A 24,838-nucleotide genomic window follows, 5' to 3' on the forward strand; every position below is an offset into this window, starting at 1 on the left:
ACTGACAGAAAAAGACTTAGCAGGCATATCAGCAGCCATCTGCAGCCTTCCCTTCCAGATCTTCTGCATAGGCTGTCATACTCTGTAAAAAATTGTCACTATGCAATTGTTACAATTGTTTGACTGTTTTAGTTCCCTACACCTGTCTTAGGTGCTGCTTGTAGATACTACATTTTTCTCTAAGCTAATCCTGCAGTCTTTTTACCCTCTTTAACCCGTTTTTGCGCTCAGAAACCTGACATTAAGTTGGTTCACACCATTACAAACAGCTTTAATTTGGTACAGGGAGAGACTGATCTAACAGAAGCTGAGGAACAGTTTTGGATCTAAATTTTGAATTATAAAAGTTTAAAAAAAAATGCTTATTCTTGTGTGAGAAAGGCAAAGGAAACACAAATTTCTGTTGTCATAACAAATCACCTGCCCTCCTGCCTTTCTCTGCTTTGAGCCACCCCTGCCATTTGCTGAGATGGAAAGGGTGGGCAGCTTTCTCAGACTCTTCCAGCTTGATGAGGGTTGACCTCTGGCAGCAGGAAAGCTTACAGTTAAAGGGCTGCAATATTTTATATTGGGATTACCAAAATTAACTCTCCAGGAAGACAAAAGACAGTCAACATCACTAATGCTCGTCTGAGCATGAATAGATGCAACATCTTCTTTGCTTTCCTGTCTGCTTTTCTTCATGGTCAATGTTCATACCATCCCTTAGATGATGGATCTTAAATATCCTTTGCCATGCTTGAAATAATTTGGGTAGGTGTGTGTTCCTCTAGGTATAAAAAAATCTCGAGTTTCCTGTTTATTGAAAGTTCTCACCATTTAGAAATCAAGATTGAAATTAAACCTTTATGGGACGACCAGTGACTGCTATCCTGCTGCTGCATGAAGTCAGTCCCCTGGAACAGAGCCAGACAATATTTTTGGCAGTGTTCCTGAAACAGCAAGAGGACTTGCTGACCCTGACATCTGGTGCACCTTATGAAATCCAAGCAATTAATCGTGATCCAAGGTAGAATCTCTCTAGACTGGCTAAGAACGTCTGTTTAGCAGAAACCTTGTGGTATTCATTAAGACCCTTCCAGATAATTTCCAACAGGTAATTCTCCTAGTCTTGAACAGCATTAAGTAATGTGTTATCCAGAGCCCACTCTAACATTCATCACTGTTTTTTTGGAAGGTAAAACTAGTGCTTATTTATCAGGGGGATATGACTGGCTGAAAGAAAGACTGAGAATAGAAAACAATCTTTGTGCTATTGTCTAAGATGCCTTCAAGGTTCGAAGTGTTGTGCAGCAATGTGGATCTTAGTAGCACTTTTCTGCTGGAAAATGGGTCTTGCCCTCTATGGTGAGTCACACTGGCTATACGGTCACTGTAACACTCACCAGTTTCCTGGGAACGGGCCATAGGCATCTTTTCAGCATAACTATTTCTTAAACTTTGGTGGTAGCAGGTTTTGTTCTTGCTACAGATGAGCAAAAAGGAGCAAATGCAAATTATATGTCCTTGAGTGGGAATCTGCTTCCCTACTCTAATGGAGGAGGGGGAACAAGCTGCTCAGGTAGATGTACAATGCTCCAGCAAACCACTTATTTTGAATGGACATGGCATGTACATACACTTCCTAGAAATAAACAGGAACCTACAGGGGAAATTTAGCCCCACTGTAAGCAGATAATAGTGCAGGTGAGGTTAAAGGAGTTTACTTACTTACATTAAAATTGGGTATACTGTCCCAGACCCACTGTAAATGGTGCCATGTTGGAAGATATTGTCAAAAATTATAAGTTTATAAATCAATTTATAACATTATTTAGATTACTTTACACTGGCACTGAGATTCAATTTGTTTTTGGTTTTTTTTTGCTAGTGTTTTCAGGAATTTCTTAAAAGGCATAAGGTTGAGTTTATACCTGTCCACATAAGATTTTTGAATCCTAACTTCCAGATGGCATTTACACCATTCAGAGGTACTGTAAATGTGAACTTTGAAATAATATCTGGCTCCTTAAAAGTAGGATCAGAACTAAGTGGAATTGATTATTGCACAGTTTGTGCTTCAAATAATTGTCAATACCCAAAAATTAAGCAAAACTTTCTCTGGTCAGGTTTGGAGATCTTGCAGTGCAGGTGCTTTCTTAATCCTATTGCTACACTGGGAATCGTGAAATCTCAGTTAATGTGTGCAAAACCAACTCATCATGCAAAGAAAATTCCCAGTTTGTAATAATGCATGGATTTTCCAGCATCTGAGGTTAAATTGTTCTCAGAAGGATACTAAGTTTAAAAAAGTTCCTGGAAAATTGTTTAAATTTCCTGTCCATTTCGAATAGGTGTCATTTCACAGACCCGAAGTTAATGGAAGGCATATTTCTTGGCACTGTGGTTTTAGCAGTAAGGTGGGCTTTAAACTTGCTTTCTCTTGCAGAGAGTGAGCAGATACTTTAGGGAAGGGCCATGCATAAAACCAGAAACATTTAGATCCCATTCAGCCAAATGAGTTAAGGGTACCAACACTTGGAAGAATATTGCCCTGTAGCCTTGAATGCATAGTTTAGTACAAAACAGTGTCCTTTTTCATCCGTACTCTCTTTGTAGGATAAAAATGCTTAAAGTTTCTCTCCTATTACCACTTCCAGGCTGTGCTGTTCATTAATTAATCCATTTACAAGTGACTTGGTTGGATATAATACCAGTACATAGGATACCACAGCAATAGCCAATAGAGTTTTGAAAATGGGGAGAAGGTAGCTCCTATTTTCCTGTTTGTATGTGAGGTACTTCAGTCACAGCTTAGGGTATAAATTAATTTCTTGTAGCTAAGAACAGGAACAGCCACACTGACTGGAGAAGGGTCTATGAAGATGTTCATGCCCAAGTGATAACTGTGATTTTCATTGAAAGGAAGTTGAACTGCAGGAGAGCAGGTTTGGCAGTTAACACTACTTAGAAGAAAGGTATTGCAGGTCTGATTTTGAAAATGTCACTTAACACCAAGGACTTCAGTTAAGTCACTCCTGCCTTGTGATGTTACAAGCAGAATCAGGCCTTGTATGAAAAATAAAACAAGATGTTCCCTTCAGTTTAACTGCAGGACTCATTACATGCTCTGTATTTAAGTGGTATTGCAGACATTTATGCAATACAGGCAATACATCTTTATCATGGTGACAGGTCTCTTTTGGAAGGCAGATTTCTTCTTCTTTCCACTATGAAATACTGTATGTTCTGTATTTAATGTGCACAACACTGTCTTAATTCTTAAGCTTTTAATTCCCTATGCAAAATCTGTACACTTTGTTAGAGGATGGGATGCTGATGAAAACTCTCCTGTGCTTTGCATTTGCCAAAATGGTACCTTTAAATCATCACCTCTTTAGAAAGAAGGTGATTCTTGATGCTCTGTCCTGTTTCAACTCTCACATCAGCATATCTCCTCTGAAAAATCTTTCTAATAATGTTTTTGGTCTGTCACACACTCCACAGTTGTGTATGGGTGGAAGGTTCTTCCAGATGATAAAAGAATTATGATGTAAACAGAGTATTTTTTACAGGAAAAAGAACCATGATGTTCATTTGTCATGTGTTTGTGTGTTGAGACAAAGAAAAAATTAAACAATATTGATTATGTGCAAAACTAGGAGCCAGCATCAGAAATGGGAGAAATTAGGGAGATTATTTAAAAGATAAGACTTTATTTCTGCATATACATCTTGTAAATATTTAGCATTAACAATTCTGTTGAATACAGGGGGACTGCTTAAGAGACCCAGAATCTATTTTTAATTCTGCTGAAAACCATTTAGTTTTGGCCAATAACTGCTGAGTAATAGAGGAGCAGATTGCTTCTCTCTTTTGTTTTGTAAAGGAAGCTCAAAGTGAAGCTGGTAGAAAAGGGCAGGGAACGAGGAATGGCAGCTGGCAAGGCAGAGGTGTGTGCCTGCCAAGGTCCTTGAGGAGTATAGGACAGAGGCACAGCGAGACACAAGTATATGTAAAGCTGGGCTATAGTTTTGCTCAAGGAATTAAAAGTCACCATTTATCTTACTACTTGGCAGTCATGTGCATAATGAGGGCCATCTTTCTGGGAATGTTCAGTCTCACAGTCACTTTTAACCTTTCAATCTTTATCTGCAGTGGGTATTTTTTTTTGTTTTGATGGAAGAAATAACTTCTTCTGTTGTTTATGTTGAAGAGCTATGGCTTCAGTCTAATTTATTTTATTAATCCATAGAATTGAAGGCATTTTACAGAACAGGTCAATACAGAGGCTTGTGCTGTGTGTGACCAGAAACAGGAAATGCACAGGAGGAACACAGGTGGCTCGCCCGCCTGGCATGTTACAAGCAGATGAGTGATAGTCAGGAAAGAAAAGTTCTCGTGCATGAAGAAGGTAAATTAAAATACATCTGCATTACCATTTTAGCCTCAGGGTATGCAAACTGCATCCCTTTGGGGAGGAGTGGCAAAGCGTGCATGAGGGGAGCACTTTTTCTGCTGCAGCCACTGGTGGCCGTCCTGTCCGTGCAGCTGGACTGCTGGACCTTCTCTGAGGTGGTCCCTGATGAGCTGGGGATTGAATGCATGCATGTGCTTGGGACCAGCTATTTTGCTTTACAGGTCTGTTTCTGTAGTGCAGCTTTACTTACTCAGGTATGCAAAGTCCCAGAGAGGTCACTGGGCTCAAACCATGGGAAATGTGTGGAATACAGAATGTTAAATCTTAAAGATGAAGAACTTCTTTGTGGTAATTTTCACATTCCCCATCCAACTCCTCTTGATACAGTGAATTAATCTAAGAACTTCTGGTGGGCTACATTACAATAGTTCATTTTTTAAATGTCTGCGCAATTATAGAGCTTCAGAAGCCCGAGGAATAATTACTATACTATTTTAAGATGATTTGTTACTGCTTTAAGATGTGCTTTCAGGAGAAAAGAAAATCCACTCAGCTTCTTTGCAACAATTGCACATTATTTGAAAGACTTGTAAGTCACATGCAGCCAGTTCTGTGGAAGACTTATATCTTTTTCTAATCATCCAACAAGAGCTGAGGAGAAGTCCCAGACCAAGAGTACAGCTTTTTAAGTGAGGTGCTACAGAATCTCTTAAAGATGGGGGAGAAGCCTGCAAGCCATGTAAGAGCTTGCATCTGGAAAGAAAGCATTCCATAAGGCCTGCAGAACGAGCTGTAAGATCTTCTGGATTTGATGCTTTGTCTCATGGGTCTTCAGTACACACTGTAGCAAATGTGTTCTTCAGGGGAGGACATGGGGCGCTGGCTAGGGTTCTCCTATATAATTTGCTCTTTTGAAGTCTTCGTCCTGCCAAAAACTTCTGTGAGGAAGTAAATTAATTCTAAACTTTGTATTAAGAAGAAAAAACTCTGCAGTTAACTTGCCACTAGATGTCAGAAAAACTACATGGTTCAGCTGGAATAGAAAATCTGAGCGGTTTTGTTGGCTGTTTAAGCACTTGCATAACACTTTGGACTGGTCCCAAGGAAAACAATTAGACATTTGAGTTTATTTTTGTTTGCATGAAATAGTAAATATGATGTTGGGTCAGACTCTCCTCTCATTGCCTCCAGAGAAAATTGGAGAAAAAACTTTTTGTCGAGAGTTATACCACCATGGAAAATAGAACTGCTTTTAGTCTTGTCAGCAAAATCTTCTCATCTAGATTGCTGTGGTTTTCTATTTTTTGTATAAAGCTAGTCTCTGAGTTTTAGGCAACTCTAGCAGATATGTGGTGGAGGGTGAGTGGGTTGGTCCTGATTCAGCAGAAATAAAAGCTGTTGTGGTTGGGATGCTTGTGCATGTGGTAGTAAACATAAAATGCAATGTTTCTCTATATAGGAATATACTTAATTCTTAGTTCCCTGGATAAAACTGGTGCAAATTGAAAGTATTTATTATGAAGAATAATGCCTAAAGCCTCCCATAGAACTGTGATGAAGTATATGCAGATTCACCTTAAACTGTATCCCTAATTCCACAACACAGTTCAGCCTTAAGAGGACAGTTTGCCCTTTATGGCTGCTGCTCTGCTGCTTTACTGATGCAGCTGCAAAGTTTGGTTTGTAGTTCTGGCTGCAATTCAACACATAAATGAGTGGTCAAAATTATATTTGTTAGTTGTCTATAAGGTGAATAGACAGGGCATTGTTTTGCACATAAATGCATATATATCTTAATGCTTTACAGGCTGAAATCCGCTTTGGAAATAGCACAGAAGTTTACACTCAGTGTATTGACTTTATATTCTAATGTGTGCATTTCTCTCTGGGAGAAAAAGCATGTTCCAAATTAAAAAAAAACCAATACGGCTTGTCAAACATGAAGATTTGTGAAGCAGTTCCATATTTCTAAGCTCTTGATGTTTACTAGACATACACAGTGTTAAGTATTTAAGGGTCAGACTGTAACCTTTGAAAGAACATTTCCAGGAAAACTAGAAGGATATTAAGCAAAAAAAAAAAAAAAAAAAAAAAAAAGAAAAAAAAAAAAGAGTCTGAGACATCCAATTTACTCAGTGTTGATCTTCTATCTAAATGAAAAAATAGAGTAGCCAGTGGCAAGGAGAAGTGTGAAGGCAGAGGATGCTGTCTTGCACCTTCCCTGCTGCAGCTGCTGACCTGCAGGAGGGATGTGCATCTCAGACACCTTTTCAGGGACCCTTCTTTTCCCCAGGAGCCTGAAAACAGCAATTGACTGGCTTTAGTTTAGCATAGGAGAATAAATATTACCTCAAAAGCATAACCTGGAACCAAGGATTTTCACTGGGTCTGAAATTCAGGTAAGCACACACAAAATATGAGCTGCATTGAAACTTATTTGCAGTTATTTCCCAGGAGGCTTCTCCTTGGGCTTTCTTTTCATCATGGCAGAGCTGAGGTCAGGGCTCAGCCAACCTTAGGACAGCCTGACATTTATTCCTCCCCGAAAACTCTGTGTGTGAGGCACTGTGTGGTATTTACACTCAGCTATTGTCTCATGCACTGACATTTATAGTTGCATTTTAGGGCAGAAGAATTGTACTTAAACTTCTGCCCCTTCCTTTGAGGTGTGTGTGTGTTTGGTTGTTTTTGTTTGGTTTTTTTGGGTTTTTTTTTTCCCCTCATGTGCTCTGCTACCCTCTGTCTATTGCACAGAAAGCAGTGAAACACATTTTCCTATTCCACATGAATTTGCAGTGCCCAGCTTCTGCATTGCTAGAAGCAGCAGCCAGGTAATGGCCTTGTCTGCTGTGTAGCAGGAAGGACATGATCGACGTGGGCATCACACCAAGTGAAACTGGAATCGCCTGCTGTCCATGCCACTGTTGGTTGAAGGAAAGGAATTTGTTGAGGTGTAGATGGGTACATTGCTAGGCCTGGGGCTGTCACAGAAAGCTCTCAGGTTGTAAGCAAATTTTGGATGCAGTGAGTTTTTCAGTCCAGAATATATAGTGTGATTTGAAATTGTATGTGATAGTATTTTAATAGAGAAACTGCAGTCTTCTGACTCTTGTGATCTCCAGATGGGCACAGTCTTTTCTGCCTGATGTTGCTGTATGAAAAAAAAAAATCTCACTGATGATTTACAGTGACTGCTTGATTAATTATTTTTTTGTTATGTCTTGACTACACTATTTCTTTCTTAATATAATTTTAATAAAACTGTCATTGTGGCTCTGTTGTAACATTTGCTAGAAGGCTTGTTCCCACTGTTGTATAGATTTTTTTTAGTGAGAAACCTGCACTAGCTTTGCAACAATATATTTAGAAATGCAATTTTACACAGAGGCATTTGGGGATGGAACATAAAATTAAATTTAAACATCTAAGCATCTAATTGGAGTGCTCAGAAATACATCTCACTTACCATTTGCCCATTGTGAGTTTTGCCCAAAACCTGCAACATGAAAACCTTCTTTTGAGAACCATGAATGTATTATATGGTGAATACACAGGGAGATGTTCTACATGGTTTAAATGAGAAAGTTTCAAAACCTGTGTAGCTGTAGCTTCCATGACAGAGTGGAATTGCTTCTATTCCAAAGAGCTCTGATTTTCATTTGAAGATTTGTAATATTCCATGATGCTGTGGGAAACAAAGATTTTCTTCTTTTGTGCCACTACACCCATTAAATCCTAACCAGAGCAGTGTTCTGAGTAGGAAATAAACTGTTGCATTTGGAGTTCCTTTGCACTAAAACAGATGTTTCTTCTTGGGAGTTTTTATTTGTAAGGACAGTGTTCTGAACCTATTATTAGGATTTAGATCCAGTTGGCAGATGGTTATATGAAGTCTCATTTTGAAAACAAGCCTGTAGAAGTTAAGTGTCACATTTCTGGAATATAAGTGCACACACATGCTTGTATATAGACACACACGTGCATGTGCATATGTTTTGTTTGCACATAAAACTTGTTTCTCCTGGTTAGCTCTTAATAGTGCAAAAGTGACCTGGCAAAAGTAGAAATGAACTGTTCCCTTGTATTAATATAGGGAACATTAATATAGGAAAATATTAATATAGGGAAAAAGAGGAAAGTTAGTGGAAGCTTTTGTGTGGTACGTTTATTCATTAAGATGGTCTGTTGAGGATATCTAGGAGGAACATACTCCAGCTCTTGAGTAACAAATTGAATTCTTGTCATGATTTTTTTTTTCTAAGGACAGAATGGAAGAAGGAAAATGTAGTCTGAATCCTTAAGTCACCCAAATAGAATTTGTATGCATTGAGTAAGCACTTGTTAGAAGATGTCAGTAAAAAGGTGATCTCTTTCAAGATGAGAGGCACATTTAACTTATTGTGCATCTTTTTCCAAACCAACCCAAAGAAGCCAAACTCACATAGATGGAAGATAATCACAGCAATCTGTAATGATTTTCAGGAAGAGGTTTTGGGAATAACAAGCATGCCTAAATCTAAAGACAGCAATGCTTTTTGATCTCCACCATCATGTATAGTAAAATTCTAAGGTTTGGCAAGACCACCCATGAATTCTTTTATGGGAGCTGGCTTCTAGAGGATTCTCCTCTAAAATTTTCTTCTGTGGGAATAAATAAATGCTTAGCTGTACTCATAGTGAATGACATACAACATGATGTTCTGCCCAGAGACCATGCACATGTCTTGTTTAGCACTAAACTTACTCTCTTCTGTATCTTCTGATGTCGTAGATGCACAACGGCCAGTGATTGAATACAGATTCCTTAGTACTGTTAGTCTTGTAAATGTAATTATGAAAAATGGAAAAATGGTGCAAAATGGTGAGAACCGTGCCCCAACTTTCTCTGAAGATGCTAATTAAAGGGATGGCAGAATTATAAAAGAATACAAAATCAGTCCAGGAAAATAACACTGCCAGTAGCTGTTCCTGTGTTAGAATTCTAGACAGTCCCTGGAGATCGTAGAGAAAAAAAATTCTGCTATGATTGCAAAAAGAACAGTAACTGAATAAAACCAAGTGAATGCTACTTTCTTTCTTCAGCTTATTTTGTACCCAAGTCAAAAGTCTATATTTCACCTTTATGTCTCTGTGTATAGAAGAGCATCTCACATAAATCTATTTTGACAGATACATAACATTTATTCACAAGCTTTGTTCAACACATAAAATTTAACTAGCTCTTGTAATATTTGTACTTGTTATAAATTCAATTATGCAGAACATTCACTGAACTGTGTACCTATAGGATTTAATCATGTCAGCTATTATTAAATTGTGGAATGGGAAAGGAACACATGAAAATTTCCTGCATATTATCAAGGAGACCAGTGGTGATGAAGTTGCAAATTTTACCCCTGCAATGTCTTTGCATTATGTTGGCGTGTAATGGAGTCAATAATTCCTGACAATGTTCAAAATACTATTTCCTCAGACCTTACAATTCTATAGCTGCAGGAATTTTGTGAATGAAGGAAACCTAAGAGAAGTGAAGACATCCAATGCACTCATGCTTCCTGCACATGCTAAGAGGACTTGGTGTAACCTCTGGTAACCTGAATCCCTATCTAGACAGCAAATCATTCACTCCTTTGATGAGGAAAAAGGAAAAAAGCCACTGTGGCTGAAGATGAAAGAAAGATGACAAACATGTAGGCTAGGGAATAGGAACAAATCAAAGAGGTGATCAGTTCTATCAGATTCCCTGAAGTGTTTGTCCTGCCCATTTTCTTGGATACCTCTGTGTGACTGTGACTTCATGGGTGCTCTCAGACACCATGGCTGGAAGCAGCTCTCTTGTTAACTTTTCTAGCCTGCCAGGAGAGGTGGATAAGGTTTGCCGCATTCCTGTCATACTTTTATAGATCCTGTGCATGGCTGTTTGTCAGCTTTGACATATGTTTCTTCTTGCAACTGCCTCCTTTGGTTGCCAGTTCATGTGGCTGTTCCATGCATTAAGATTAGGAGTGGCACCACCTGTGTGAACAGAAATGTGAATGCAACTTTTCCAGCAGGTTCAGAAGCCACCCCTTGCTAACAGGCTAGAACAGTTGCTGGTGTGTTCACTAACACTCATTTGCTACTACCAGCTTAAAAAAATAGGTGCAGGAGACCTACTTTAAAAATTAAGAAAAAAAAAAAAAAAAAAGGAAAACAGAAGATATGTGTAAAGAGTATATCTGAATCCAGGAAAGTAACACCAATGGAAAGGATGGTACAAAGGAAGGTGGTTATATGTTGGAATTCAGCAAATTGCTAACAAGTAAAATACATTATAATTATCTGTAATTTGCAAAGCAAAACACTATAATGAAGAACAAATGACTATAAATAATTTGCTTCTTCCCCTCTTTGCCAGGATAAGTAAACATGAACCAATGCCAGCTTGTTCCCGCCATATGTTTTCACAAGTGCATTTCTGTTTGGTATGGAAGAGAACCTTTTCCATAGTGTGATCTGATTTTTATACTAATTCATGTGACTTTAACCTAAGATCTGATTACATCTTGCAAAAGGAAAATTAAGTTTCTGAACTGTGTCTTTTGTGGAAACAGAGGGGACACTGTTCTTGGATTCTTCAATTGTTCCTGTAGAGGGTTTTGCAAACCCTTTGAGGTCTACACCTTCCCACTGCCACCCCTCGGAACTATCCTGATCTTTGTTCATCCTTTTAAGTGATGGAAGTGGCCTTTTGGCTCACATGAAATCTTGATCAATGTAGATCAAATGTTTCTGCTAGGCCTGTTTAGCTCATTGTAACAATAAACCAGAAACCGGGTCCAAAAAAAGTGCCTTGTATTTCAATTTGTTTTCTTTTATCATAACTTAAGAGATCAGAATGTAAGATGAAACACAAATCTGCTTTTGTTGGCCTGTATCCTGGGTGTATTATGACAAGTGAATTATTGCAGGCTTTGTGGGAATACATTATGAGGTATATTATGGCCCTGAGAGCCTGTAGAGGTCTGGGGGAAGAAGGAGGTGTAGCTATTTATTCTATGAGTCGTGTCGGGACGCACCGCTTGTGGTGCACAGTGTCTGCTGAGGGGAAGTGCAAGGACCTCAGTGACATATGAGCTCCTTCCTGGCCTCATGCTGCTGGCTTGAAATATTAGATTGCTGGAAATGAAAGATGCTGGACAAGCCCTGGTGTCACCAGCATCTGCTGCTCTGCAGTGGGTGACAATCGCCTCCCAAACCAATGCCTGCTGAATTCACGTGTCCCAGTCACTGTGCTGATGGGGGCTGGAAGAGCAAACCTGTGTGCAGGAGTCCCAGCTCACACTGGCAGAGAAGCCTGTGGGTTGGGTACTTTTAGGTGGGATGGCAGCCCTGTTACCCAAGCTGCTTATTATTTCCCACAGTAAAACTCTGGCTTTTGTGTACCACAGCATGTTGGAGATTTTTCCATGCCTTGGGCAGGTTTTTGTTTCTGAAAACATCAGTCAAAGCAGTTCTGCTGTTTATGAGAACAAAGGCAAAGGGTAAACAATGCACTAGTTTCCAAAGCTAAAAAAGGTTAAGTAACCTTTTCCTTAGGAAGTTCAAGTGCCTTGGAGCTTTGCAGTAGAGGCTCTTGGTTTGGCACTAGAGCTGCCTTTCTGTCAGGGATGTGTTTTTCAATCCTTTGGCGAAAACCCCGTCATGCTTTACCAAGTCATAAACAGTTGACAAATTGCAATTTATTCATACTCAGAAGAATTTAGCAATGAAGATCTTTGTGGTATGTTGGAATGTCTACAGCTTCCTGTGCTGGACTGACCTGGCATTGCATGCTTCAGGCTCAGGCTTCAGGGATGCTGCTAGAAGGATTCTGCAATGCCCATTTCTCACTGCTTTGTCTGTACATGGTCAAGAGGGGTGGACACACCTGTCTTTCTTGTGAGTCCTCTGTCCTTTGCACCCAGGCAGGCTGGAAGAAGAATAATGATATAGACAGAGAGACTGAGATCAGGTGGGCAGGCTGACTTGCTGGCAATGTAGGGTGAGAAAGGGACTAGCAGGACATGGTGATTAGGATGAAATGCTGGAGAAGGGAGAGTGCAGAGGAGGTACTGGATCTTGAAGTCAGGTGCAAGGGGGTGTGTGTGGGGGAGATGTCTACTTGTACTACTATGCAGAGACATTTTTTTCAGGAGAGCAAATTTATATTCCTTCCAGAAGTTCATGTCCCTGTTTAATGTCAGCTTGAAAAGCAATATCTAGACGATACTGTATTGTTGTTTTTGTTATTTATGTTGTTTTTGTTATTTATTATTTTTATTCTCCTACTACTGGTAGTCCATAAGTATTCCTGAAGGTACAGTAGCTAAGTTTTTTTATTACTGTTTCTATCATTGACACATATGTGACTTATATGACAGACGTAACAACTTCTTTCTTGCTTTGACCCCTTTTGGAAGTGTGAGATTACGTTCATACAGTACTTACTTGGTTTATAATCAACCTCTGATAACAACCATATCTACTGCTGCAAGAGCATCAGCAAAGAGCAAGGTTAACAAGTAGAATGTATGGGATCTGTATGTATATTTTTTACATGGGCACACATTGCAAGAGTGAGAATGGACAAGACACTGCACATGCTTTGTAAATACTTTTGTGAATGTATAGCAACATGGATTCTCCTCCCACCCCCACATTTACTCAGGACACCTGCACACTGCTGTGTTTATTTTGTGTAGGCACCAAAAGCTCAAACTTGTTGCTGAGTGTTGTGTTTCACAGGGCTGTTCTAGCAATCCCTAGACCTTGGTCTTTGGGAAGACACCTCCAGGCTTTTTGGTCCTGCTTTGCCATCCTGCACATCTTACAGCTCTTAATGTCTGTTTGTCAGCCTTCTCTTGGCTACCAGAACCCCACACTGCCAGCTCTGGGCGATCTGTGCTGGTTTGGCTGTGGGGCCTTGAGGCAGAAGCCATGGCTGCCTGCTGGGAGCGGGAGCAGGCCGGGCGGGAAGTGCTGGCATCAGTGGCCCCGAGGGAGCTGGTGTGGGCAAACTGAACTGGCACGTTGCTTACGGGTCTGTGGGGCCATGGTCAGTCAAAACAGAGCCTCTGCCAAACTGCTAATTGTAGCTCTATTTTTTTGTCTCCTGCTTTCACAGGTTAGGAATGGAAATTAACCTCTTCACACAGTGCCCTGCCGTCCTGTAGCTCTGGGGGATCTCTAATCTCCTACCACTTCCTGTGGTGCATGGCTAGCTGTCTGACAGTTTTCAGCATCACTTTTAAAGACATTTTTCTTTTTTTAAAAAATGCTTCCCTTACCTTGGCCTGACATATGTTTTTGCTTTAAGAGCAAAATGGTTTCCAAAGGCAGCTGGTGAGGTCCCTGAACACATGTTCCTCCAAAACACCGAACCCTAGAAGACATCAATTCCCAGCAGAAAGGTTACTTACATACAGCTGCAGAGCACTGCTTAAAAGTTTTTGGAAAATAATATTGTAGTCAGCTGACATCATTTATTCACTTTGATTAGTTTCTTTTGCCTGATTACCGAATGACCTGAATAAAGACAAATGAGGCTCCTTCGAAGATCACATCTATATGCACTTTAGTAACAACCAGAAAATAAATCATCATTTGTTTCAGAGCTATAACCATGGAAAATGTCCCGGGGATATAACCAGATTAGCTGGGCAGTATTTAAAGCAAATGTAATTACAAATACATGTATTATAGCCAAAAGTGTTGTTTGAAATGAAGATTCTCCTATGCTTTCCAGTCTTAAGTAACACAGGACAAATGTTCTTTCTGAAAGGAAGTAAGGGAATTAAAGAGACAAAGGCCAGCTTAGGAAACAAAACCACATCCATTCACCCACAAGTTTTCTCTTTTTTTGAATGCATGTGGAAGAATGGGCAGGTTGTAAAATCAGAAGAAAAGAAAGTATTTCTTCCTGGGAACAGGCACTGGATTTGTGTAGACTGATCCATTTCTGGGTGTATAGACACAAATGTACTCTTTTCTTAAGGAGCACTGTGGCTTCCTCCTGCACCCTGGCTGCCTGTAGAGTCCATCAGCCCCATAGCACATGTTGTGCTTTGCCAGACATGGTGCTGAGCTTCAGCAGTAGAGGGTGGAGGGGCAACCCCAACCCTGCTTGGGCACTTGGCATGGGACATCTTGGGAGCATGCTGTGGGATCCTTTCTGTAAGGGAATATCTGACCTGGCTATTTTAAAAACCTCTACTTTTCTTTCCCTGCATTAAATAAAGCCATTTGTGAGAGTCTACTCACATACTGTGTCTTTCCTGTCCCAATTGTATTTTTAAATGACTGCTTGGACAGCCAGCACTATTCCTTTTTAAGTGTAGGACTTTTGGTTTTCCTCTTTAGTTTCTTGTGGTCTTTAATGTTTGCATTCACAGTACAGACCTGAGTCCCTAACTAGAGTCATAAAAAAAGGAAAGAGAGAAAGAGAAGTGTTCCCTGGATTGCAGTCCTATCTTAGAGACCACCCCAAAGGACAGGAGGTCACCCTATGGGTGTGCACCCTTCCTGCCTTCAGGTTACATGTAACTTGTAATAACCTAAATTTCCACATTGGCAAAGGAAGTCAGATCAACAAATTAAAGCCAGAGTGCTTGTGAGAAGGCTTCATGACAGCATGATTTGCTCCTTTCTTTTCTCCTGCACTCTCTGGTGCTGGAGAATGAGGGTGGTACGTGGTTGTGCTTTCACGGTGGGTCACAATCACTGCGCAGCAACTGCTTTGGGCCATCAGAAAATGTAGGACAGCCATGCTTGGCTTCCTCACTTCTCACTTCTTTTCCTTTTTATATGCTACCCTGAATGGAATCAGAGGTCATTCTTAAGTTAGTGTGTTTGAATTTCTGTCACACTCTCTCCAGGGTCTTCTCAGCTTGACAAGCAAGAGTAAAGCCGTGCCTAGGTTTTTTAACCATGGGCTTTTCCAACTACCTTTTTTTCTTTCAGGTTGCTGCTGGTGGGAAGACTGAGAGGAGCTCTAGCTCAGATCAGGACAACACTAGGATGATATTTTCAGTCTGTGACAGAAACTATGACCTAGAGATCTACACACTCAAACATAAGAGCTCATAAATGCTGGTTCAACCTGTTGGGATAATATCTGATGCTTGAAGTTAGAGGCTTTGCTCAGAAGGCTGTGCCCATTGATAGAAACAAGTGGTTAGGAGTGTCTATAAAGGTGTCATTACATTTCTTTTTATTATGATATCGATGATTTTGATTTAAAAAGAAGCTATGAGAAGGCAGGATAGTATTTTTCTTAGCCTTCCACTACAGAGCTTCATTTTCTTTAAAGCATTAATTTAAAATCAACAGAATGGGGGATTGTTTTATCTGAAGATTATTTAAGAGTATTAGTAAAGATTTGCTTGTTATTTTGATATTAGCAATTTGGTATTAAATTGCATGAGGTAATTTTACTTTTAATGCCAAAATTTCATGTATTTATCTTTAATGTGTCTACCAGCTGTATAGTAATTTTTGCCATGGGCACAGGCAACATGTCAACAGCCCAATGACTCATTTCAGAGAAAGAGATTTTCTGACCTTATTTTAGAAAGAATATGGATCTGCTCAACTCCTTCTATTAAACAGAAGCCAAAGCTAAGGAGGAAATATCTAGCAGTTTAGTATTTTAAAATATTAGATTAAGCTTATCCAATGTCAGTTTATCTTAGAATAGGAATATGTCACAATGTATCTTTTTGACAAAATGGCAGATCCTGATTAATTCTGGAGTAAAGTTTCTCCTCAGTGGTATCAAACCTTAAGTCTCTTGTTGAAAGCACTGAGATATGTAAAGAAAAATAACCAGTAAAAGGCACCCCAGTTTCTCAAAATGAAAATCTCCAAAGAATAACTCAATGGCTTTTTAAACCTCTGTAAGGAAAAACTCCCAGCTCCCCTGGGCTGAATACTTGTGTTTTAAACTTATAAATGGGATTGCAAGGTGATAAAATCTGTGGGATGATTTTCAGACAGGAAACTGAAATCCTTGCATGTGAAGTGCTAAAATTTGACAACCATTACATGTATTTTTAAAACAGGTGTGAAAAATCACAGCTAACTGCTTTCAATAAAGAAATAGCAGGAAATCTACAATAAAGCAATAAAACCATAAACCTTAAAATATGCATGTGCAGCAGGTGCCGATATGTACAACAATATTTGAATGCAATAAAATGTCTCACTATTGTCCAAAAAGAACAGCTGCCAAGATATGGCATTTGGCTATATTCTGCCCTTGGCTAGAATTTGTTCAGATATCCATAGCTAGCATATGCTAGATAAAGAGAGGAAATTTCTCTAGGAAAGACAATGGGAAATGTGTTCTTGTTCAAGTTACTTGCTTTACTCTGTTGAGGGGGTCTCTTTTATTTTGGGTTTTTTAGCTGGTTTTTGCCTGATGGATTCATCTGAAATGTGATTTTTTCGCTCTTTCATTCCCAAAACTTTTGTGACAATGGTTGCCTCCCAGAGCTGCTAGTGAAGTGAGAACTGTATGCATCTCATCCACCATACAATGCAATGAAAGCAAACAGGTTTTGGTTTTCTTGTCCGTGTGAGCTCTTTCTGCCCTGCTCCTATTTAGAGCTTGTCTGCTTTCCTGGCATCAGCAGCAATTGAGAACAGAGCTTGGCACATCTTCTGGCCTCCTTCTTTGGGACACAGAATGAGTGGTGTGAGAGCACAGAGGAGATCTACCCAGTGAGCATCCAGGTCTGATCATCCAGCTGCTGAGAGCTGGGCTTGGAGGGATGAAGATCTGAACCCTCCTTGTATCCCTCTCTGAATTTGTATTAGTATGTAGCTGTAGGGAAAATTATGGATACTGAATAACACCCAAAGGAAACATATTAGATATGGACACAGAGTAACACCCAAAGAAAGACTGAAAAAGGAGTCTCCGTAATAATTATTAACCTGCAGTCTTGCTATCCTGGCTGATTAATCACCACATAAACACTGTTAAAAGCGTGGCTGCAGTCTTCAAATTGTCCTTGGTAATTTTTCTTCATGGCACTGCTCACTGAAAAACAAGTTCTTTGCCCACATCCTGATTTTCTGGTCTGACTTTTAAAATCTGTGAAAACGTTTTTAGTTTTAGAAATAATGCTGGTGTCTAACAGATGCTCTCTAGCAGATGTCTAATTTAGACTGCTCAATTTCTCAGATTTATCAACTGCTGCAATGTTCATGTGAATAGCAACCTGGGATCAAGATCAAATGTTGGTGCAATGTGCAGCTGTGCATATGGGGTAGGAGCAGTTGCAAAGCTTTTGTTTGTAGATTTATATGGATTTGTGGTACATTTACCTGTAAAAAAACCTCAGTTATGTTTTAGGCTGTGGAATCATCTAGATCCCCTAGATATAGCTGTGTGTCTAATCCCTTTCTCTGTAACTCATTCTGCATTCCTAGGCTTGTGTTCTGGGCTGTAGCATGGGGGGATACCATCACCTCAAGTATAACCAGACCATAAAACAATCAGACTTTACAGCCCCTTGGTCTTGGGTGAAGGAGCAACCTACTCGTGATCACCTGTGTAATTCCACATGGAGGCAGTGTCAAAATGTTCACAGGAGTACTCCAGTATGTATCCCACCTGCACATGAGACTCCACCCATTTGTCTTCCTGTACCTCCTTCATTTCTCTTGGCCCTGAGTAAAACAAGGCTTTCAGAGTCCTTTACACAGAATTGTTTCAGTGGCATATGGGTGAAGCAGTTTATATGGATGCAGCTACAACAGCTCTTATGCCTTCTCACAGTTTTTGGTGGGATGCCATGCTTGTCTGAGCACTAGTACTGTGATAAAACAGCATCTACACTGGAAATTTTTGCCAGTGTAATTATGCAAGGCAGCAGGACCTCTCTGGTGCATGCTATAAATAAGACCCATATTATAAACAGATTGAGAACCACCACAGACTTCTCCCCTCCCATGGATTTATTCATTGTTTCTCCACTACAATTGCCAAACCACTGACTGTAAAACTTCCTTCAGGCCCTGCTTTATTTTCATGGTGGGCCCCACAGCCTTATCAACATGTGTGATATGCATAATGGCAGTCACTACTGCTTTTTTTGCCATTCCCTACTCTTCTGCTACTGAAATCCAGCAGCGTTCCCCTCTGTACAGGAGCAGATCTGTGGTTTGGTTTTTTTTTTCAATCAGCAAAAAGCAAGGCTTTTTAGCAAGAAAAAACAGTGAGAAGAGAAGGGAAGTAACATTTTATTAAGAAAAGAGCTTGAGCTGAGGACAAAAGTATCAAATTTCTATTTTTCCTTAAATACATCCCAAACTCCTGGCACTAGCTTTGTCAGCAGTGAAACATCAGACTTTACATTGGACTCCTCTCCAAAGGCTGCAACAAATTTGTTTTCATTTTCCTCTACAATGTTAACGTAACTGATGATTTATTTTACAAGAGTTAGAGTGGCATTGCTGTTTTGGAGCAACAAGCTGGGAAGTGCAATGGTGTGAAACAACACTCAATGCCTCTGCTGTGGGGTGGGTTTTGGATAGGGGCATGATGCACATCTGGTCTGCAGCTCCTCTCTGGGAACAATTCTAGTCGCACTTTTTCCACTTGGCCTTTGTTGACTTTGAAGTTCATTTGACATGCACATTTGAAAGACGACACTTCTGCAAAGGGCAGGACACACTTTAAATTAAAAAAAAAAAAAAAAAAAGCCAAAACAATAACCAACAAACAGAAGGAAGGTTTTTTGCCTGTTTTTTTCAATACACTGTGAAGGAACATGTATGTTGGCTGACCAATTTGAAATACAAGCATTAGAGAAGCTGGTACAGTACAAATCAGTGAAGGTAATAGCAGAAGACCATACTCATTGCTTTCCAAAATCATTAAGGACAGGTGATACATTTTCAGAAAACAGGTCTATGATGTTCACATCTCATTTTCCATGTATTTTTTTTCTTTATCTTCTATCATTCCTAGGATTCTAGTTTTGACACCTCTTTAATTTCTTCCCACAAACATCTGCTGCTTTCTATGCTATTTTTGTAGAAAATGTCCTTCGTGTATAGTTCTCATAAAATTAAGGTTTAATCTTTGGCATAGAGGAGCAGGCTTCCCTTGGTTACAAACTGGAATGTCCCCACTTCAATGGATGCTGGGAAAGTGTTTAAAATTCCAGGTCTGTAATGTTAGAGACTGGCAGACTTATGTTCATCTAAATTACAGCAGTGAGGGTGCAAGACTCAAAATTTTGCATATAAGCTTTACTTTATTCTGTTTTTTTTGGTTTGTTTTTTTGGCTGGGGATGAGAGATTTTTTTAAAAAAAGAAGTTGTAGATTGGATGACTAAGTTTGGAGAAAATGAATTGCACAAAGTGCTGCTCTATTGCTCTCCCAAAAAGAAGGGAAACATATTCCTTTCTTTCAAAGAAGAGGGATGCAGACAAAATTCTAGGTGTTACAGTATGTATGGTTATTGAGAAGCTGAATTTCAAAGAAAATACTGGGTTTTCACTATCAGCTTCACTGTCAGCCTTTATTTACTGAAGAAAGCAAATCCTAAGTCCTATTCACCAAATAATCTTTCTGGCCTTACTGACTGCTCACTTTGGGGAGAGGCTGTTTGCTATAGAGCCACTGAATTACTAGCTTTTGTTTTGCAAAATATATAAGACATGCTGACTTGACACATGGAATTATTTTAAAGGACACCACCTTTTGATGCAGCTAATTTTGCCGATACATGTGGTGGGGCATTGAAATGACTGCAGAATGAAACTCTGAGGATGTTTTCTGGCTTCTGACACTTTGAAGCTTTTTGGTCTGTCCTGAGAAATAATTCACTATGGTGGCCTGTCTTAGGGGAAAAGGAGGAGATAATCTGCTGTATGAGTGCCGCTTTCTTTTCTCCTTATACTATTAGTATTTCCAGTGGTCTCTTTGACATATTTCCCCGTGAGCACTTGTCATGAATGCTGAGAGGATGAAAACAAGCTCTTAGTTTTGTCGGCTGGCTTAATTTTTGTCAAAATTCATCTCTCCATCCCATTTGCCTTGTTCAGCTTCCCAGGTCACATCCAGTTCTTTCTCCTCCCCTACACATGGGAGCTATTGTTGCAGCTTTTTATTTTTGGTCTGTGTGTGTGTGTGTGTGTGTGTGTGAGTGTGTGTTTCCTTTCAAGCCCACCTTCCCTCTTCAAAAGATAGATATTTGGTCTCCTCCCTCTTGCCAGCAGCCATCCTTCCAAAACTTCATTCTTCCCATTTTAGTACAGGAATGGTGAATCAGGCTTTGCAGATAGAAAGCCATTTGAATTCCACTTCACATGCTGCTGCTTTGTCTTTGAATGTTATGTGCTGGCAACCAGTGCCCTTTGCTTGGTGTTGCACTCTCCTGGCCACTCCTTGCTCCTTTGTCACTCTGCTTCTGTAAAGTTCACTTCTGTCTCCTTCTCATGTTGTCCATTTGCATGGCATTTGATTGAATTTGCATGGCAAAGTCTTGATAGTGGAGGAGGGTACAGGCCTCTCTAAGTAACTAACAGAGACTTCCCTGTGTCCAACAGGCAATGCCTGCGGGCTCCAAGACAAACTTTCCGAGGCCAAGGCTGAGCCCATCACTGAAGGTGGTAGCACCTCTGGGATAATGTATTTAAGAAGGGGGAAAATGTTATTGTGCTGAAGGAATTGCACAGAGGGAAGCAACTCTGCAGACACCAAGGTCAGTACAGAAGGAGGGGCAGGGGGTGCTCATTGATCATGATATCAGTGGGATTATGCTAAATCTGTAACAAGAATATGCATCAGCATGCGCCTATGGATCAGGACTTGAGGAACACCGCAACATGAAAAAAATTCAGTCTGACTGAACAGAGACATCAGAAAACCCATAAGGGGGAGAAATTGAAAGAGTTGGTTTATCTGCTGATTTGTAAGAATTATTCTCTAGCATGTTATAAAATATAAACCCTGATCAAAGATGTTAGAAGTTAGACTGGTTGTAATAATTTTCTTGTCTTGGGATGCTCCAAATTTTGTTGAGGGTCATCTTTACAGCACTCATTTTTCCATCTATGAGAGGTCAGAGAGGGATTTCATCCAATGGTTGGCTTACACCACTCAACAGCTACCAACACCACCGTTCTTGTACTGGCTAAGAAGGTCAATTTTATTGGTATAAGGTAAGTGGAAGGGTTATCTCACAGAAACAGACAGACAAGCTAACAGAACAGAGTCCTAGGAAACTAGGCTGAAAAAATAAAAATAACATGGAATGAAAATAAAGGAATCTATCTCTAGCACTTCAATTTGTGTACAATTATTTTGTGTGATTCCTTCTTAGTATAAACTTCTTGGAATTGAAATGTTCACGTATAATTCCACAGAGCATAGCAGAATCTTTGCAGTCATTAAACAAAAGGAAATACAACAAAGTTAAATACTGGTAATTTTCAAGTATGAGGATTTCCACTTAAGTGAGGGACACCAAACATTTTAAGGTCAAAGCCAATATAAAATCCCTTTTTTTTTTTAAGATTGAAACTTCTTAAAACAATCATCGATGGTTTAGAATTACATTTGTGTTGCATGTCAGTTTCTAATTCTGTGCTCCAGATCTTGGATTTGCAGCTCACTTTGATTAGTGACCAATGTTTATCCACTTTCTACTCTTTCAATGTTATCAAGTCTTTACATCTCATAAATGATGCCCTTGATATCTTCAAATCAAAAATGTTTTAAATACCATGTATAGTAACAAGAAATTCACAGTCATTCACGAGGTATGGTGAATATTGGATATTCAGAAAGTCTAACTTTCAATCTTTAATAACCTAAAAATATCTGCTTATTTGAAATGATTGATGATCCTTGTCTGAAAGAGTGTATCATGTCTCACACCCACTGAGTTCAAAATATTACAGCCAGCTACCTCCCAGCTAGACAAGTCCTTGAACGATAGTGGAATAAATCATGGGGAAAGCCCAGCTTTTTAGTAGAATTTTTTTTTTTTTAGGTATTTTTTCCTTGTGAAGAATTAAGAAGCAGGTCATGGGGCCAGGATGTACTTGAATGGGTAGCAGGATTGCTTTTGCCATTCCAAAGGGTCATTCTCCTTATTCTCCTTATTCAAGCTTGGTTCTGTATGGGTTTCAAATGCACAATGTAGTTGGTGACAGAGGTTCCTACTGTAACGTATTTCTTTGTAAGGAACTTTGGGAAAGAGGGGAAACAATATGCTGACTGCATTAAGTCAAAGAAAACATGTGAAGAGCATGGGTCCTGGTGGAATGAAATCACAACCTAGTCATCAAATCAAATGGTCATTTTAGCAATCTACTGAAAAGAAAAGCCTTTAAAAAAATTATGTCATAATGGTAATAATGTATACTAACATTTCAGATGCTATTTTATGTGATGGATAGAAACTTAGTCAAATTTTGCTTGCTTTGTAAACAGTTTATACTGCTAGGATAGAAACTAAGAGAAATATAGGAGGGGAACTGCCTTGCACAATAATTCATGTCTTAAAATTGTATTTGGGGGACTTTGCTTTTGACAGAAAGGAGTAAAATTATTTACTTTCACTTAAGAGGAGTTCTTTACATAAATTACAAAGAAACAGAATTGCAGTGTGTTTCTGCTTCCAAATTCTGATATAATCAACAAGTAGCTGAACTTTTTTCAGGTGTGCAGTAAAGTAAATGAGAAGAGCATAATATCACTTTTCTGCTTGGTCACTTTTCTGCTTGGTCACTGTTAGACATACAGCCATCTTTTTGTATTGCTTTGTAATACATCCTTGTATGCAACACTACTACTGGCTTGCATCTATGGGTCTGGATTCTTATTTCAGGTTTGAAGTATTCTTGTGTTAATCTAAGTTTACTACATTTATTTTCCTGGGCTTTAAGCCTAAGGTTACTACAATTCTTTAATGATCATTTAATTTTGAGAAAACCAATTGTAAAGGAATAGCTACTGATTAGACAAATTAAAATGATGAAATGAAATGTCATAATTTCAACTTGAATCCTGTATGATTTGCGCAGACGAATTGTCCTCATTTTTTCATGCATTATCCTACCAAAACTACAGATGAAAATATATACAACTTAAACAACGAAACTCTGAGCTTTATAAAACTAAGTTTATTTAACATTATTACAATACATCAAATTGCCTAAGTAAAACTACCAATAAAAATCTGTGCCACTCTAAACTACTGCTATAGACTCATGCAAGCCTCTGGTTCATAACAATCCAGGGGGAAAGGTACATGGTACACAAATTAGACTGAGTCTGAATTAGGTGATTAGTACTTTTATCACTAACTCTGCCTGCCTCAAAAAGTCTGCCTGTCAGATCTTGTCTTTGAATTCTGATCTGCAGCCACAAAATGGATACTTCCTCTTCAGATAAATCCTTTTACAATCAAACAAACCAGAGTCTGAATGAGGAGATACAGTCAGGGCTCTTTCAACAATAAAACCATTAGCCCTGCTGTATTTCTGCTGGCTCAACAAACAGCTGAGTCGGATTTATTTGCTGGCAGATGGAGGTGACTAATGATATAAGCAGAACTTTTCTGCATGGGCAAGTTCAGCTAAATCATACCTAGCAGGAAAGGCAAGAAGCATCAGATCCACGTGTTAAAAAAGTACCATTCTTTATAATTTAGTGCTTTGCTTAGTGGTTTGTTTTATCTTTTAATTTTGTTTTAGTATTTTTTCATTATTGATTTTTTTGTGGGGGCTGGTTTTTTGTTTTGTTTCTTTTGTGGTTTTTGTTTATTTGGGTTTGGTTTTTGCGGGGAGACATGGGTGAGGTTGACTGGTACCTAGACACATCCCTTTAGGAAAAGTGTCTACTTAATACAAATTCAGTGGCATGTATCCATCCCCAGTATGCAGTTACTCTGAGAACAAAAGGGAGAGTGTTGGCTAAAAGGTCCACAATACATTACAGAGACCACAAAGTTCTATTGACTCTACTAAGCCTGCTCAATTCAACCTCTTGATTGAGACTGGCATCACAAAATTTGTGATTGTGTCAATCAAAACAGAACAAACAGGTTTTGTGTGGTGATCAGACATGTCCACACAGAATTTGAAACCTCAAAAATGAGTAAATCTCCATTAATTGTGCTGTTTGAACACATTTTGAAGCCCCCACAGCCTTCTTATCTGAGTATTTGATTCTGAGTATTTGATTCTGAGGCTTGAGCTGGCTCTGCTTTATAATTTTTTTTGGACACTCTGGAAGCTTTTAATCTTGTATCCAGAACCTTTATTCTTTCTGTCGACAGATGCCGAGCACTTTCCTCAGGGATGTCCTATTTTCTCACGTGATCAAACCACCCTTTGAATGTTCCCCTGGAGAAACCCATTCTCCTGAGATAATGCCCAGATCTCTGAAAGAG

The 24,838-nt window shown here is 39.3% G+C and overlaps 1 long non-coding RNA gene across 2 annotated transcripts in view; it reads left to right on the forward strand.

Moving 5' to 3' along the window:
* The window catches only part of LOC121469883 (uncharacterized), a 112,078-nt gene that overhangs the window by 17,964 nt on the left and 69,276 nt on the right, over positions 1-24,838 (forward strand). Inside the window, exon 2 of one of the 2 annotated variants that reach the window (XR_012055593.1) lies at positions 17,025-21,139. This is a non-coding gene — a long non-coding RNA (uncharacterized lncRNA). Of the gene's footprint in view, positions 1-17,024; positions 21,140-24,838 lie in introns of those variants that run through there. The other variant, XR_012055594.1, reaches the window with a different exon arrangement.

Source organism: Taeniopygia guttata, chromosome 4 (assembly GCF_048771995.1).
Source record: "Taeniopygia guttata chromosome 4, bTaeGut7.mat, whole genome shotgun sequence".
Lineage (NCBI taxonomy): Eukaryota > Metazoa > Chordata > Aves > Passeriformes > Estrildidae > Taeniopygia > Taeniopygia guttata.